Source organism: Podarcis gaigeae, assembly GCF_964106915.1.
Source record: "Podarcis gaigeae genome assembly, chromosome: 13".
Lineage (NCBI taxonomy): Eukaryota > Metazoa > Chordata > Lepidosauria > Squamata > Lacertidae > Podarcis > Podarcis gaigeae.
In genome coordinates, this window is record NC_139689.1 from 52,495,137 (window position 1) to 52,512,770 (window position 17,634).

General features: G+C 44.7%; 1 long non-coding RNA gene across 1 annotated transcript in view; it reads left to right on the plus strand.

Annotated features, from left to right (window-relative positions):
• The window catches only part of LOC310830262, a 77,372-nt gene extending 61,077 nt beyond the window's left edge, over positions 1-16,295 (plus strand). Inside the window, exons 4-5 of the long non-coding RNA XR_014557509.1 lie at positions 4,871-4,935; positions 16,176-16,295. This is a non-coding gene — a long non-coding RNA (uncharacterized lncRNA). The remainder of the gene's footprint in view (positions 1-4,870; positions 4,936-16,175) is intronic.
• Positions 16,296-17,634: the final 1,339 nt, after the last annotated feature.

The window sequence follows — 17,634 nt, forward strand, 5'->3', positions numbered from 1 at the left end:
GGCCTGCTATAAGGCAGTTTACTATGGGCTCATCCACACTTCCGCTTGCTCAGAAAGCACGGGTGCAAGTGGTGTTCTCCTTGCCCTTCTCCTTTCCCAGGGAAAACTAATTTTCTTTTAGCTCTGAATTGGAACAAACCGAATTCAAATACTAGAAAATAGTCCTACTTTGACTGACAGCGACAGTATCGCTGTCGACACTCTTTCCCCCCTCTTGTTGGCATCTGTCTGTCTCGAGGGGTGAAGCCTTGCAGAGGCCAGTGACTTGTAACTCCTGCCTCCCACATTGGTTTTGCTGCATCGGCAACACCAAAGGGACCTTTCCAGAGTGCAAGCCTGGGCAGAATGAATGCAGGTCCTGGGCTGCTCAGATGACAAGATTTGGCCTTGCTGATGAGGTCCAAAGGAAAGCAGAGCAATACGTTTGGCATCAGTTTGGCAGGGGGTTGGACTCGATGGCCCTTGTGGTCTCTTCCAACTCTATGATTCTATGGAAGGAGGCTGTCTTAGGGACTCTAGCGGAGCAGCGTGTGGGGCAGGTGCCTGGGGGGTGCAGAGAAGGGGCTTGGAGGACAAGCGCAGGATCATGGAATTGTAGAGATGGAAGGGAGCACGAGGGTCATCTCGTCCAACCACCTGCAATGCAGGAATCTTTTGCCCAACCTGGGACTCAGACCCTGAGATTAGAAGTCTCATGCACTGAGCTATGGGATCGTATGGGGAGAGGTGGTCCTTAAGGTATTAAGGTCCTCAGTCATGTAAGGCTTTATAGGCTAGCACCAGTACTTTGAATTGGGTCCTAAAACTGATTGGCAGCCAGTGCCATGTGGCCAGGATCGGCGTTATATGCCCAACTTGTCTTGGCCAACTGAGCAACTCAGCTGTTGATGTTTCCAAACTGTCTTCAGAGGCAGCCCCACGTATAATGTATTGTAGTTATCTAACCTAGAGGTTACCAGAGCACAGGCCACAGAAGGTAGGAGATCCTTGTTCAGATGGGGTGCCACTGGACCACCAGCCGAAGCTGATGGAAGTCACTCTGCACCACTGAGGACCCCTGTAAGACAGCTTCATGGTGACTTCCGGTCATATTCTTACTGCCCTGTTCCAACTTTGCCCTGCCCCCTTTCCTCTGAACTACTAGGGTGCTGTTAAGGACTAGGTACTGCTCATGTCTCAAAACTCAAACTCAAAGTTAACAGGATTCAACAGAATTTCCCCCCAAACAATTGCCCTCTTCTCTCCTCTCCTCATTTGGCCCCCATGCCCTCCCCAGTTCTGTTCTGGTGTGGGGAGAAACCCACAACATATTTAGGGGGCTTATGATGAGTAGAGAAGGAGCAGAGGTTCTGCCACACAGCCAGAACTACTTCATTGGATACCACCCCATCTAAGTATTTGCGTATACTGAGAACTGAATACAACAGAGAACAAAAAGCCGTCATTGTCAACATGATCCTCTTTCTTGGAAGCTTTCAGAAGTAATTAGCTGGCCACCCACAAGAATGTTGCTACTGTTGTCTGCCTGCGGAAATGATGCACCAGAATTACCTTTTGTGAGAAGATTGATTTATGCTATCTTTTTATAGCCACTGACAGCAAAGGCATACAATTTAAGAAACCCGTAACTGGCTGCAATGGGCTCCATTGGGCTTGGTGGGCCAAAGCAAGCCTATCCTGTATGCAAGCCGAACAAATTTTGGCAAGCTACCTTAAGGAAAGACACAACACAAGATGGATTAGTGTTCTGACTGATTCTGTGATGCAATGGCCTCAAATATCTTTAATATTTGAGTTTTTTTGAGCAGTTTAGGGTAATTTATGGTGAAGCCACAGAATCTACTTCAAAAACAAAACCAAGCCTTCTCGAAGCTGTTGAGTATTCAGTCTGTTGACAGGCAGAATTTAGAATAAAAAGGTTACTCACAGTTTGGCTGTGCTTTCTTTGGGCTCTCTCTTGTGCTTCTGCCAAATAGCTCGCTAGGATCAGATTTGATTAAAATGGCAATGCTCTCTGCTACTTGAATGTAATTAGAACCATTCATTACAGCATTTGCTGACAGTTTGGCAACCTGTAAAATTTTCTGAATATGGAGAGTATTCCATGGAAACGGTTCAAGGGATGAAATCAAGACAAGAGGCCTTCTTGAACTACATTTAATGGATTACCCTCCATGTTCAGGAAGGTTCACAGGTTATTAGGACAACTACAAGGCCTGCTGAATAGACTGCCTGCACTGCACAGTTCATGGAAAAACAGGATGGAATTGGACAGGGGAGATTTTATTTTTTAAAAGTAGTATTTACAACTCGTACCACTTTATGAGGTGGCTGTACATTATGACGTTTGGGGCGGGGGTCAGCCATACCCCCCCCATCAAATCTCCCTGAGAGTGATGGTGTGTCATCAAGCCCCATCAACATGGGCCATTGCTATGTTCCTTTCAATGCATGTGGTGTAGAAGCCACATTAGCTTGCCACTCGCCCATGCATCTGGGTGTACCTTTGTAAACTCAGAAGAGTGGCACCTCTGAGATAAATGCTGGCACAGTTCAAGGAATCTGGCCTTGTGTGGGTTCCATTGATCCAATTCGTACATTTGTCCCAGACAGTGTGGACTGGGAGAGTCCATTATGGAATCCCAGTGCACTGGAATCTGCTTCCACCCACAGGAGAGAAATGTCAACACATGTGCCCATTAACTTGTATGGATCAAAGAAAAGGGGTTGGACCCTCTAGGAAAAAAAAACCAAATCCTTCTGCCTCAAAGTTCTGGAGTAGGAGGTCAACGTGTCATTCCTTATTTTAGCTTCTTCTCTTTTTGTCATCTAGTTGCACAGGAGAGGGGCAAAGTCTTTGCAGAGAAATACTCTCCAAATAACAAGTTGGAAGGAGGTGGGGGAGATTTTTTTTTTTTTTAATGCAGCACAAGAATCTGAGCTAGTTTTTAATACAGTCAGGTTGAGCGTTTTTGGGTTATGCTCTGTGGCGATATGGAAGTAATGGAATGTGTTACTTCTGGGTTTTGCTGCTCACGCATGTGCAGACGCTCAAAATGACATCACACGCATGCACGGAAGCGGCAAAACGCAACCCATGCATGCGCAGTTGCGTGTTACGTTCTACTCAGGATGCGAATGGGGCTCCGGAACGGATCCCGTTTGCATCCAGAGGTATCACTGTAGTTATAATTTTACCAAGGTACAGGCAGGCACCTGCAACTATTTCGGATAGGTTTTTTCTTATTACACACCTAGGTAGCCATCATATCGTAGTTATGACTAAATGACTCTTGGGGTCCCCTCCAGCCCTATGATTTCACAGCTGTAGAAAAAGAGACTGCTAAAGGGATCTGACTAATTGGACAAGTTGAGTCCAAGAGATGACTCTTGGCTGGGAGGACGGGCCTTTGCATAGCTAAAAAGATGCCCCCAAATAGCTAATGGCTGGAGCATGTCTCGCTTCTCCCCTCCCCTGGGTAGAGGTGGTGCCTATGGTGCAAAAGAGAACCACAGACTGGCAAGGTTGGAACAGAATCTGAAAGAGACAGGGGCCTGACTCTGCCTTCTGTGAAAATCCAGGACGAAGCAAAACCTTGTACTGCAGAAACCCCCATTTGCCTCCAGTGATCTTTGTTTCAAGGAACCCAGGTACATGCTGGAACCTCCTGAAACCTCTCACCCCTCATTTCAGGGTGAATGTAAGAATAAAATACTATGATAAAGGTAAAGGTACCCCTGACCGTCGCGGTCCAGTCGTGGCCGACTCTGGGGTTGCGGCGCTCATCTCGCTTTATTGGCCGAGGGAGCCGGCGTACAGCTTCCGGGTCATGTGGCCAGCATGACTAAGCCGCTTCTGGCAAACCAGAGCAGCGCATGGAAACGCCCTTTACCTTCCCGCCAGAGTGGTACCTATTTATCTACTTGCACTTTGACGTGCTTTTGAACTTCTAGGTGGGCAGGAGCTGGGACTGAACAATGGGAGCTTACCCCGTTTCGGGGATTCAAACTCCTGACCTTCTGATCGGCAAGCCCTAGGCTCTGTGGTTTAACCCACAGCACCACCCACGTCCCTTAAAAAATACCATGGCACAGTTCAACAATGCTAGCTGAGGAAGCAGAAGGAAATTTGTTTGGAAATCTTTTTCAACCTAGTTTCTGCCGCATTGTGGGGCAAGGCTTCCTGTTTTGCTTTAAATTTTATGGATAAACCCCACAACTTCTAGGCACAAGTGAATGTGTTAAAATAAGGAAGGCACTAAACCATCCCATTTCTTGAAACTATATCTCTGTTGTGCAATATTGTATGGTTGAGTACATTTTTCTTATTTGCTGTGATTTTCTCATACCTCCTCAGCCTCTGCACTGTTGCCCAGGAACTGTTAAAACAGAGCAAATAATGCTATTCTCAAAGGGGTTTGACCCACATGAAACCACAATGCAACTATGCCTCTTGATTTCATTGTAGCTATTCATGCAATTATGGTAAGCAAGATTTAGCACAAAGTATTCGAAATCACAGGATAGTATTCAAGAGAAAACATGGAGCCTCTTTAGCTGCCTTCCCTTCTCATTGTGCCCTTGATGGGAAGGGAGGGCAGAAGATTAGATTAATGAGCTAAGTATTGTGCAGAGTTCTGTGATTTGCCTTTCATGGTGGTGGGGTTTGGATGCTGGAAAAATGCTAGATGGCTGATGTGTATTCATGTGCGGTGAGAGGGCTTGTGTTCTGCAAGGCCCTCGGAGGTGGAGGGTGTGCCTTGCTGTACAATCCTGCCCACGTGGCCTGGATCAGCAGGGCAAAGAACCATTTAGTTTTCCCTTCCCCACAAACACACCCTGAAGCACATCTTTTAACTTTTCTCCACAGGAGTAAACAGGCAGCTCTTCTCTTATATGGGAGGACCAAGGAAGGTGCATCATAGACCTGACCAGGTGAGGGCTAAACCTATCCCTTAAGATCCCAGCCATGGAGAAGGGAGTTTGCCTCTAACTGCACAGCCCTGTCTTGGCTTCAGTCTGTTGGTTATGCAGAGTGTGATGGGATTTTGAAAGTGTGGGACAGGATGTCAAGAACTGGCATTTATATTTGAACATATGGGTAGTGGGCTACTAAACTTGCATGAATAACTGAGGGTTGCCCCCTCCCCTTCTCAAAAAAATTAAGGATTGCATCCCTTACATTATGTAGCATTTATGGGTAAAGCTGGGAACTTGATGGTAATGTTGGCTTCCCCCCCTTGCAATATATGGCATGAGTTTTAATTTTTTTAAAAAAACCTCTTATTGTTTTGTTTCTACCTTTTCCAAACCGACAAGAAAATCAGCACAACCTTCATATGGTGAGTTTTCTTTGGAGGAGAGATGCCTGGAGCTGTATGGCTTCATCGTAATAATCTGTTCAGTTACAAATCTGCTGATTGGACTGGTATCCTGGAGTATAAAACCAAGCATGTTGTAGACACTACCACATTCGCAGCAATATGGGTTTTGCGGACCCCACCTGACCCTTGCAATACTAATGAGCTTTTAGTGCCCTGCAATGCAAAATTTTCTGCTCCCACAAAAGCTCTCTTGGCTCTGGAAAAGAGCACTGAATTCAGATCCCACCATCCTTTCTGCAGGTGAGCGTGACCTTATTCATTCCAGAAAGAAATATTCCTTATTTATATTATAATAAGGACACTTTTTGAATACTGGGGCGGGGCAGCCCAGGATGTCCATACACACTGCCCAGGCCACTTTGAAGAAGAAGAGTTTGGATTTGATATCCCGCTTTATCACTACCCTAAGGAGTCTCAAAGCGGCTAACAATCTCCTTTTCCCTTCCTCCCCCACAACAAACACTCTGTGAGGTGAGTGGGGCTGAGAGACTTCAAAGAAGTGTGACTAGCCCAAAGTCACCCAGCAGCTGCATGTGGAGGAGCGGGGAATCGAACCCGGTTCACCAGATTATGAGTCCACCACTCTTAACCACTACACCACACTGGTGTTGCTAATGCAGCAAAAACAACACAGGAGTCAGCAGTTATAAGTTGCCGGTCTGTGCAGCCACAGCAGGCGCTGTGATTCTCCAGTGGTTTGACTTCAGCCCCAGAGGCGTGCTCCATTGCCTCTCGAGACAGACAGATGCCAACAACAGGTAAGAGGCAAGGTGGAGTGAAAGAAGCATTTTGGTCTTCTTTTAACTGGCTCCTATAGCTCATGGCAGCCTCTTTAAGCAATTTCTTCCTGGTTTTGCAGCTTCGATCAGGAGCTCCTGTGTCCCACATTCTTCTTGCTCCAGTTGCCACCATTGCCCAAGTCTCCCTGGCTTCCTAAGGTTGTCTACATCAACCCTTTGTCTCCTGCTGTCTCAGCACAACAGAAACGCAGGGCCCAAGCTCATGCTCAGAAGGGGAGGACCCTTTTCTCTGCCTCTTTAGTGAGTGTATCTCCATCTGTATGGGTGCTTGTTATAGGCTTATTCCAAGCAAAACCATTACCTTGTGATTGCAGAGATTAGTGTTGTGAAAAATAACTGAATCTGTGCAAGGCATTTGAACCCAAAAGACCATTTGGTGTAGGAAGGTCCACAAGTAAGTGAGATCAGTTCATTTCCATTCATAACAAAGCCCTTTTTATCCTCATGTTACCCTTACCAGATGGGTGACTTAAATAACTGCAGTAAAGGTAATTCAATAGCCTCACTTGGCAGCTCACTATGACCCTCCCTGCTTATGGAATTATACAGATTTTTCTGTGGTTTTTTTAAGGTTACATTTCCCGTGTTAGGTCTTCATTTAACAGCTTCTTTATCATCTTTTTATTTTTTGGTTGACTAATGAGACTAATTTGCATCTAGTCTGGCATCATTTTCTTTTTCAGATGCAAAAAGACTGACCCTCTTTATTACAGCATAACCCCAGTGCTTATCTGTAATTTCTGCTTATCTGAATTTAAACTGAATACTTTAATAAATTTAACCCTGGATTTGCTGGGCAGTAGCTGAGCCAGGCTTTTGAGGAAGAACCTAAGCCTAGACATCAAGGGGGCACTTTCTAACGCCATAAGACCAGTGTCCTGGAAGCTGGAGCCTGAAGTACAATGAGCAGAATATCCAGGTGATCGCCTGGGTGATGGGCCATTATGTGAAACAAAGGAAAGTGGATCTGTGCGAGATTGCAGATGTGTGGAGCCCCTTCACTCAACTGGCTGGTAGCCAGAAAAAGACAGTGATGCGACTCAGAAGTAAAGCAGCAAGCTGGAGAAAGAAACAGCAATGCTTCATTTCTGCTTGAATCCAAGGTTGCAGCTATGTGGGAAGAAAGGACTTCTTGGTGAACACCAAGAACACCTCCATCCTAGGCTCAGGCTGTATATATGTGTAAATAAACCATATATCATAAAGTCACCCCACTGTGTCTCATTCCCGAAAGCACAAGGTAAAGGTAAAGGGACCCCTGACCATTAGGTCCAGTCGTGACCGACTCTGGGGTTGCGACGCTCATCTCGCTTTACTGGCCGAGGGAGCCAGCATACAGCTTCCAGGACATGTGGCCAGCATGACTAAGCTGCTTCTGGTGAACCAGAGCAGCGCACGGAAACACCGTTTACCTTCCTGCCGGAGCGGTACCTATTTATCTACTGACACTTTGATGTGCTTTCGAACTGCTAGGTTGGCAGGAGCAGGGACCGAGCAACGGGAGCTCACCCCGTCGTGGGGATTCGAACCGCCAACCTTCTGATCAGCAAGTCCTAGGCTCTGTGGTTTAACCCACAGCACCACCCGCGTCCCTCCTGAAAGCACAATCCCTGGGTAAATGCCTGGAACTTCTGCAATCTTGCACCATTCAGAGATTTGGGTGGCATGCACCAATATGCAGTATTTTCATGTGTAAAACCTTTACTTTAAATTAAATAGATACTTTAAATTAGAATATTAAGAGAAAACCTTACTGGAAGTCAGAAGAATGAGGGTGCCCTCAAGCTTGGAAGAGGGCAAGGGGGACAACTGCAGCATTGGGTGAGCCACTATCTCAAGATTCCCAGCTTTCTTTCTTTTCTTTTTTAAAAAAGCCCATAGCACTTGTAGAATCTGAGATAGGAGACAAAATGTGCAAGTACTATTCACATTTGTTTTGTGAGAAACTAGCCTGCTCTCACCTTTCCATGTTTTCAGTCAATGAATGAAGTCATAGCAATGATTAAGACTATGGAAAACAGTTCTAGCCAAATGTTAGACAAAGAAAAGGCTAGAGTGAAAACACCCATTTTCTAAGTTCTAGAGAAGGACATTCCTGATTTGTTTTTAAGCTTTTTCTGCTGGTCTTCCCTCATGGAAAAGTGATTGCTGCCCTGTAGAAAACAATTCAGGTATCCAGGATTTTTGTGTAGCTGTAGCTTGTCAATCCAGAAACAAAAGGCAGCCTCAAAGAGAGGAGTTCATAATCTTTCCAACTCACATTTTAAGGTTTTAAGAAGAGCCTGATGGACCAGATGCCTCAGTCTCCCCTCCTGCAGTTTCCAGCAATTGGTATTCAGAAGTATTACTGCCTCTGACCATTTCATACATGTTTTATGCATTTGAAAAACATTTAAAAAATTACTTTGTCAATGCCAGTGCCAATAAAACTCACACCTATACTGTGGGGAGAGGGGCTATGGCTGAGAAAGCGTGGGCCAAGTTAGCCCTGCAAAATAACCAAGTGTTTTGTTATAAGAAAATAACTGCTCCTTTTCCCTTACGGGGTACCCAAGAGCCCATATAGAGTCCTTTTGTAGGTTCTCTGTCGGTAGGAGAAAATCAGAGGCCAACCAGAGACTATTGAGAAGCAAAGCAGCTAGTAAGCCTGATCTTTATTAACTGTTGCAACAGGGTCCTCACTCACCACATGCATGAGGGTGGAGGAACCCAGAACAACGGTGCGCACGGCCTTATATAGACTTTTTGAAATTGCCACCCTGCAGCCCAAGACCACCCCCAATACATCATGTATACATCACAGAAGGGGCGGTCTACAGCAGAATCCTGTCTGGCAGGAAACCTGTTGATGGGTTTACCTGGCTGTTAATGGGTTTACCTGGAGAGTCTGGCTATACTTTTGTGATGATAAATACTTAATTCCTGAGTCCAGGTCACAGGCTCACCCTATTCATATCTTAAATGCGCCCTTAAAGCTAGATTTGTGAGCACAGAGATAATGGGGAGGGTTTTCCCATTTCCATCCAAACTGCAGAGGAATATTTGAGGTCAATTTGGGAGAGACAAAATGGTTTCAGAACTTTTTTTCCTGTACTGTTTCAGACATGTGGTTTATATATTTATGTTTGTGTTTGCCTGGTACATTTATTCATTTACCTTAGACCTTATAATTCTCATTAAGGTTTTTATACGCAGTGATGGCTGGTGGCTGCCAGAGCTGGCATGGCCAAAGAGGTCACAGAGACTCGACCAAGTTCTTTTGGCTTTCTCCTCATCCTCCTCCCTTGTAAAGTTACTGCGAACACTTAAGCATTGCACTTTGACAAATACTTAGCATCTAACTGATTTGAAAACTGTCTTACTTTGGTTCAAATGGGTCCCTGCTGTCACAGTTGCTTCTCGTTCCCTTCTTATCTTCCTCCTTTGCAAAGGAACAGTAGACACTTAAACACCGCAGTCTTAGAAATACTTAACCCCAGGGTGCCTTACCTTGGTTCAGAATGTGCCCTTGCTGTCACAATTTCTATTACGGGATCATTGCACAACAGGGCTGGGCCACCCAGGAGACAAGGTGGCAGGATCCACAGGGGCAGAAGATGTAGAACTTTATTCCACCCCCACCCCACCCCGTTCCTGATTTAGATATTCACTCACCCCTTTTTCCCTAGTGGGAAGTGGGAATGCCATTCTGTAGTTTTCCTCAGGTGCCAACATGTATTGGGTTGGCTCTGTGGCATACATTACTTAAAAATAGAATTTGGCTGAATTCAATGGGGATTGCCGCCTGATAAGCATGAAGCCTGAATTAGTTGGTCTTAAAGGTGCCACATGGGACAAGGGTCTCCATATAGATTTCCAGAGAAAATTATTCCCTCTCCCAGCTTATTCACTTCTGTCTTTTCCTTCTAGAATATGGAATGAGATGTAGGTGCAGGTAACTCGCTTTTTTTGTTGTTTTACTTCTGTGTTGCGGGGAGGGGAAATAAAGAAATAAACAGAGAGGGGAGGAAACCCACCCTCCATTCTTTTACTCCCCCACCTGTGCAAAGCTGGGCTTACCTGGCTTTGGCTTTTGGAAGAAGATACGAGGGCTCTGGCAGTAGGGCGTGTCATTTAGGAGGTGATAATTAAATTCTGTAATTCTTTTCAGTGAGGGGGTCTTAAAATTTTTGGGTGCTATTATTTTTGTGATTGGACAACATTTAGCTTAAAAAAACAAGAATTTTAATTTTACCTTCTGAAAATGTTAGGTAATGCTAAATAATAATAAGAAACAGCAACAGCAGCAGCAGCAGCAACAACAACAACATAATAGTATAACTGCAATTACTTGGCAATCATTTTTAACTATTTCTAAGCAACTCTACACACATTTTACTTACCAAGCAAAACTAAATTATTTTGATTTAACCAAAATATCTTTTTAATTCCTGTCATGTTATGACTTTTCAGCACCACTCATTTTTGAAAGTTGAAAATGGAAGAAGTCAACCTGTCCTACTCTGGCAGAGTCCTAGAAGCCCTCATGCCTCCTTCCCAAAGTTGGGCAAGTGCTTACTAGGTTTTGGGAAGGCGGCGGGAGGACTGTGGCCCCTGGCAGAGCCCCCACACCACCCTTCCCAAGCCCAGGAAGCAGCTCTCCACCTTGCAGGGGAGCCACTTCTGGGAGTTCCCGGCTTTACACGTTTTTGCATATATGTGTGGACCTGTGTATATGTGTATAAATGCACCAGGAAGACAAAAACGTATGGAGGAGCTAGTGATCTGACACGGTTACCCTTCCTGCCTCTGTTCCTTCCCCCTCCCTCGCTCTTGTTAAGTTTTTTGATGGTGTGAGAACAGTCTGAAGCCCCCCCCCCCCATCCAGCTGCCTTATTCAGTTGTGGAGTACCTTCTTTGATGCTGGACATTGTTTTGAGAAAGTGAGGCATTGGGGTGGTGGTGGCTGGTGGACGATCTACACGTAGCCAGTCTTGGAAGCCACACAGGTTGTCTACAAAATCGGACGGTTTGGCCAGTTTCTTTTAGGCTTGTGCATGGACTGATCAGCCGCAGGGCCGTGCAATCTGAGGCTACCTGGAGGAGTCATTTCGCCGCTTCTTGGGGGCTTCCAAGTGGCAGATTGAAGGGCTTGCTTGGTATGTATACATTGCTTGCCGATTTAGAATACAATATTTAATCTTCTCACACACTTGTGTATTTTGTATTGCTTCTGAATCTCAGTTTAAAAGGACCACCTTGCCTTTGGCAAGACAACCCCTGCCACTGAACCCTTGCGAAAAATGCAAGTTACCTGTATATTAAATGGAATAGGATCTGAGGGACCAGGGTTAAAAACACCACTTGGTTCTATGAAACACGATGTGTGGTTTGGGCATGTCCCCTCTTTCTCAGCTTAAGCCACTTTACAGTGTTCTTGTGAGAATAACATGGGGAAAAGAAGACCCATGAATGGTACCTTCAGAACCTCAGGGGAAAGGTGGAATGGATAGAAACATTTCCAGTGTATTTTTATAGAAAAAGAGGTGCCACGAATGCCTCCCTTGTTCTCTTATAATGGCAATGGTGCCCACCTGAGAGGTGTTGGAACCGAGTTCTGGTGTGTTCTGGCTGAAAAAAGCCCTGAACTTAAATCTGATAAATTGGGACTAATCAGCATATATGTAATTATCAAAAAAGCCCAACCTAAAAATCAATTTTGCCCATGAGGCCAATCCTCCAAACCATGCCCCCCACCCACAGGACTTTAGGTGTGGGGCAGGTACAGACATAGCTTCAAAGGAACTCTTGGGAGCTTAAAGTGAGCTCTGAATTGTTCCTTTGTTTGGAGCAAGGTATCTGCCTCCACCATCTATTAGCGGATGAGCAGTGAGGGCTGGTTTTGCTTAGGGAGCATCTGCAGCACCAAGGAGAACTCCTCGCATACCTGGTGGCTGCAAAAACTAGGCTTCTTTCTTCCCATCATCAAACAAGGGGAAGATGCCTGCTTTTCAGAGGCATCAGCTGCGGGAGGGGCTTCTCCTGCAGCCCATGAGCCTGATTAGGCCTACGGAGCCTCTCCATTTGGCCCACAGGGTTATTTCGGCCAAGCCAGATCACATAACCTGTACCTGCTGAGTTACGGTATATCACACCAAGTGCAGGGCAGGTAAGGACTGAAAGGCACTGTTGATCAGCTTACCCCAAAGCACCTTGCAAAGTGTTGCTCTGCAGGACTGTCAAGTCTTCTGAAGCAAGGGGCATTGCAGGACCTGACCATCAGCAGATGGTTGGGTCATGTAGAACTCTCTGAAGACCCTTGCAAGCCAAATCAGGCTCTAGTGACACCACTGCGACTCCAGATGATCTACAGGTGGGTGGCCTTGTCAAGCTTGACCCATGAGGGGTGAGTAGTCAAGGATCCAGCCCACTGATCAGATCGAGTTCCCCTTATCCCTGCCTTACAACAGTGAAAAGAAAAACTCCCAGTTTCTTGCAAAACCGCACAAAATGAGGAACGACACACAACAGCTTGATGGTGTGCAGTGTAGCTATTTCCATGGGGAAAAGTGAAGTGCAATAGTCCAAGACATTCTGCGCAACAGCAAGCTACTCAGGCTGTTATAAAACAACATGCAAACATCATTCAGAAAACGCCACTCTCATGAAAACTAGCTTATTCCATCCTCAGTAAAATATCCGCTATTGTAGAGAGATATCTTCGGCATGACGCCCCGGCTTGTTAAATTGAAAATGGCCACTTGGATCATTGGGGAGACCGCATACCCTAATTTTCCTCCAAACTAAGAATGGTTTCTCTCAGCAGTTCCAAGCATCCTTGTTCCGTGCTGTGCCTAAAATAAACCTGAGCTGTGCCTTTATGTTAATTATCTGTTCTCTACAAGCTGTTCTGTGATAAGATACTGTACAACACTACAGTGACATACCTTTCTCCAGCCCCTCCACCCCCAGCCGCACACAGCAGCTCATATGATGGTTATTTAATATCCATGACTCACAGTCCACAGGACTAGGATTCTCGCCAGCTGGGATTTGTTCTAAGTGGTGCAAAATGACAAACAGGGCATGAGACGCAGCTCAGATACTAAGCAACTGGCCCCCCCAATTATTATTTTAAAAGGGTCACAACTCTTCCCAATGAAAGAGAACACTTACGAAAACCCCACATACTAAAATAACCAGAAAAATAATATCTGCTAAAGAAAAGTGTAAATCAGGGGTCAGCAGACTTTTTCAGCAGGGGGCCAGTCCACTGTCCCTCAGACCTTGTGGGGGGGCGGACTATATTTTTTTTGGGGAAATGAACGAGTTCCTTATGCCCCACAAATAACCCAGAGATGCATTTTAAATAAAAGGACACATTCTACTCATGTATAAACACGCTGATTCCCGGACTGTCTGCGGGCCGGATTGAGAAGGCAATTGGGCCGGATCCAGCCCCTGGGCCTTAGTTTGCTAAGGTGTAAACCAAAACCTCAAAAGTGTACTGCAATAGCGACCACCTAAATTATAATATCTCAGATAGCAGATTTGGGAAACACCCCTCTCTGTATGAGAAAATGCTGTCTGTCAGAGCCACACTCAGCTAGTTGGTCTGATTCCATATTCCACACTCAGTGGAAATGTTTTTGTTATGTACTGAAGTTCTCACCCTGGGCCAGCAGGGGGATACTGTAGGTAGTTTTCACTCAGGTCCACGTCAGTTATTTTAGGCGGGAAACCCTGGGTTGTTGTTGCTACAATGTTGACAGCCAGCTGCCTATAAAAGCAGGCGGGTTGAGCTGTTTGCTGTTCAGTTCTGTTCCAGCTTACAAATAAAGATCTGTTTGAAGAATCGCTGTGTCATCTGATATGTTCACCCACAACTTAACACTTTTAATGTCTAATACAGTGGTACCTCGGGTTACATACGCTTCAGATTACTGACTCCGCTAACCCAGAAATAGTCCTTCAGGTTAAGAACTTTGCTTCATGATAAGAACAGAAATCGGGCTCCAGCAGTGCGGCAGCAGCAGGAGGTCCCATTAGCTAAAGTGGTGCTTCAGTTTAAGAACAGTTTCAGGTTAAGAACAGACCTCTGGAACGAATTTAGTACTTAACCCGAGGTACCACTGTAATGGTTTCGTAGTGAGTAGAAGGCATTATGCTGAGTGGAAAAGCATTATTAAAGACAGAATTACCACACATGCAGAAAGACAAGTCTTGCTGAAGCAGAAGCAGCTTGGCTTCTGGAAGGATAAGTCCCGTCTCACTAACCTTTTGGAATCCTTTGAGAGTGTCAACAAGCATATAGACAGAGGTGATCCAGTTGACACTGCATACGTAGACTTTCAAAAAGTAATTAACAACAACCTCTGAGGAAGCTTAGCAGTCATGGAATAAGAGAAGTACCCGGTAATCTTATGGGTCGGTAATTTGGTAAGAAACAGGAAGCAGAGAGTAGAAATAAATAAACAGTTCTCCTAATTGAGGGATGTAGGAAATGGATATTTCCAAGGATTAGGACCTATGTTTTCTATCTTCTTCAGGTTGTGGAGATAGACACTACAGTGGTACCTCGGGTTACAGACGCTTCAGGTTACAGATGCTTCAGGTTACAGTCTCTGCTAACCCAGAAATAGTACCTCGGGTTAAGAACTTTGCTTCAGGATGAGAACAGAAATCGTGCGGCGGCAGCAGGAGGCCCCATTAGCTAAAGTGGTAACTAAGAATGGACCTCCAGAACGAATTAAGTTCTTAACCTGAGGTACCACTGTATTCTTGCTGGTGGGTGATCTCTGCTACAAGGATAGCACTACTGTTGTTGCAGAGATACTCTATAATGGGTACTTTGAACCTTCCAAAGACATGATGATGGTACATTGTATGGCAACATGTGAAAACCAGTCAACTTGCACTCTGCCGTATGCTTTGCCAGAGCTTAAATAAACCTAGTGGTAAACATGTATTAGGGCTGCAGTGGAAGTTCACAGGATTAATACACCCCCAGTGCTATTTTTCTAGAAAAAGTGCCAGAGCTCACCATGAGCGACTCCATTGTTCTCTAATAATGGCCATGGCGCTTGAACTGAGAGGTGCCAGAGCTCAGTTCCTGCAAGTTCCTGCTGAAAAAAAGCCTTGAAACCCCCCCCCACCTCAATTAAAATGTTAGTTGTCTATGTCTAGGGATTATTTTCTCATGAGGGAGCACTCCATCATGTGAGCCACCACATTGGTTAACTGCCCGAGTGAGGCTTGAAAAAACAAGCCTCTGCCAGTTGTGAATGCCTATTCTATAAACACAGCTGCCCAGGAAAAGAGGAAATTCAGCTTTAGATGAAGGACTGCTAGTTATGCACACCAACAATAACAATAACAATAACAATAACAATAACAATAACAATAACAATAACAATAACAATAATTTATTATGTATACCCCGCCCATCTGGCTGGGTTTCCCCAGCCACTTTGGGCGGCTTCCAGCAAAGTATTAAAATACAGTAGTCTGCTAACATTAAAAGCTTCCCTAAAGAGGGCTGCCTTCAGATTTTGGGGTGGTCTTCAACTAGGTTTTACTTGGATTGGGCCCAGTGAAATGAATGAACATGACCAGGTTAAGACCATTAACTTCCGTGGGACTACTCTGAGTAACACACTCCAGGAGCACCCTGGAGCCAGAGAGTAAACAGGATTGGGTACACAGCCTTAGTTACAGTAAAGGCTTCCAAGTTTTCTGAGGCCAGCTTTCCTCAGAGTACCTCTCAGTACTTTGTGCCTATCAAGCTTAACAGTATCTGAAGAAATAGTCATTGTCCTATGAGGCTTTACAATGAAGTTCAAAGTCTGTGTTTTTTGTGTTAGAATTTCTTCTAAACCATTGGTTCATAACTGAAAGCATCCTAGATTCACTGGCATCAAATATTTATCCTGTATTTTTTACATTTTTTATGCAAAATTTTAATGCGACTTTCAGAAAACCCAACCTTCAGACATTCTCTTGTTCATTTCAGGCTGCGGCCCTCAAAAGCAGAATCCATGGCCTCATCAACAACCAGTCTTCCCCCTTCTCCTACCAGCAAATGTTTTATCGCCTGGCCTGATGAAGAATTCTGAAGCACTCGAAAACCTGCACACTAGTTTCATATCATCATAGAATTGTAGAGTTGGGAGGGATCACAAGGGTAATCAAGTTCAACCTGCGCAATGCAAGAATCTTTTGCCCAACATGGGGTTCAATCCACGACTCTGAGATTAAGAGTCTCATGCTCTACTCTGACTTAGTTGGTCTTTAAGATGCTACTGGAAGGATTTTTTTTTGTTTTGACTATGGCAGACCAACACGGCTACCTATCTGTAACATGCTCTACTCTACTGAGTTTATGCAATCTTAGATTCAAGGATGTGGTTCTTCTATGGAAGAACTTTAATCTCCGAGGGAACATGGCTTCCAGCTGTTAGATAAGAAGAAGTCGCCAAATTTAGCTCCCTTTAATTCAGTGCACCACTAAAATTAACCTCCAGCCTTGTTAAAATAAAGACTGCCTAGTTCTTTTTATTCCTGTTTTCCACCAACCAAAGAATCCGTGTGTATGACCTAAGAATGGATGTTGAGACACCAGAGTGCACATGCTGTCCCCACACGGTTTCTTCCTCATGCTGACCAGAAGGCAAATTGGACAGGCCAGAAATTGGGACTGAGGAAACCTCTGAGGAGGAGAAGGCAGGCACTTTGGTTCCTCGTCTCCCAGAACCTTCTGTCTCAGCAGCTATTCTGTCCTGAGCATGAAATGCAAATTTATGAAACAGTAGTGGCCAGATATACTTGTTTTCCTGTATACTTCTATTTAGTTTTTTTTTTATTGGCCTAACAACAACAACAACAGGCATTGTACCCTGGAAATGCATGGCTTGTCGGTAAACTTTTCTAATAAAGTGAGTTCCTAAACTTTGGAAGACCAAAAAGAAATATTGGCTCTATTCAGATCTCTTCAAAAACAAATCCCTGTGACTCTTAGCTGTCATCAAAAAATGAACAATTAGCTCTTTAATATGTACCGTATATTAATATGAGCTTCCTCAAAAATAGGTACCTAACTTTTTTCTTTCTGAATCATGTCTGTTAGATTGCAGGCCTACGGGCAGGGACAGGATTGTTTTGTTAACCTGTCTACAAAGCCTAGCAAGCTCTTGCACCTTCTTTAACCCACACATATGCACTAACTAGCAGCCGTACCTCATGTTTCAGAACACATTTTTGTTTTTTTAATAAAAAAATTCTTACCCTGCCCTTCACCATAAAGTTTCAATATAATCATAAAACTAAAAACAAGAACAATTCCAAAGAAAGCACAGTATAAGTTAAACAAAACAGAGATGTGAGTCCCAGAAAAATACTTGAATTGTCAAAAGCAAGGAGGATACCCTAGAAGATCCACAACCAATATTCTAGGTGCCCCTCAGTGGGGAGGG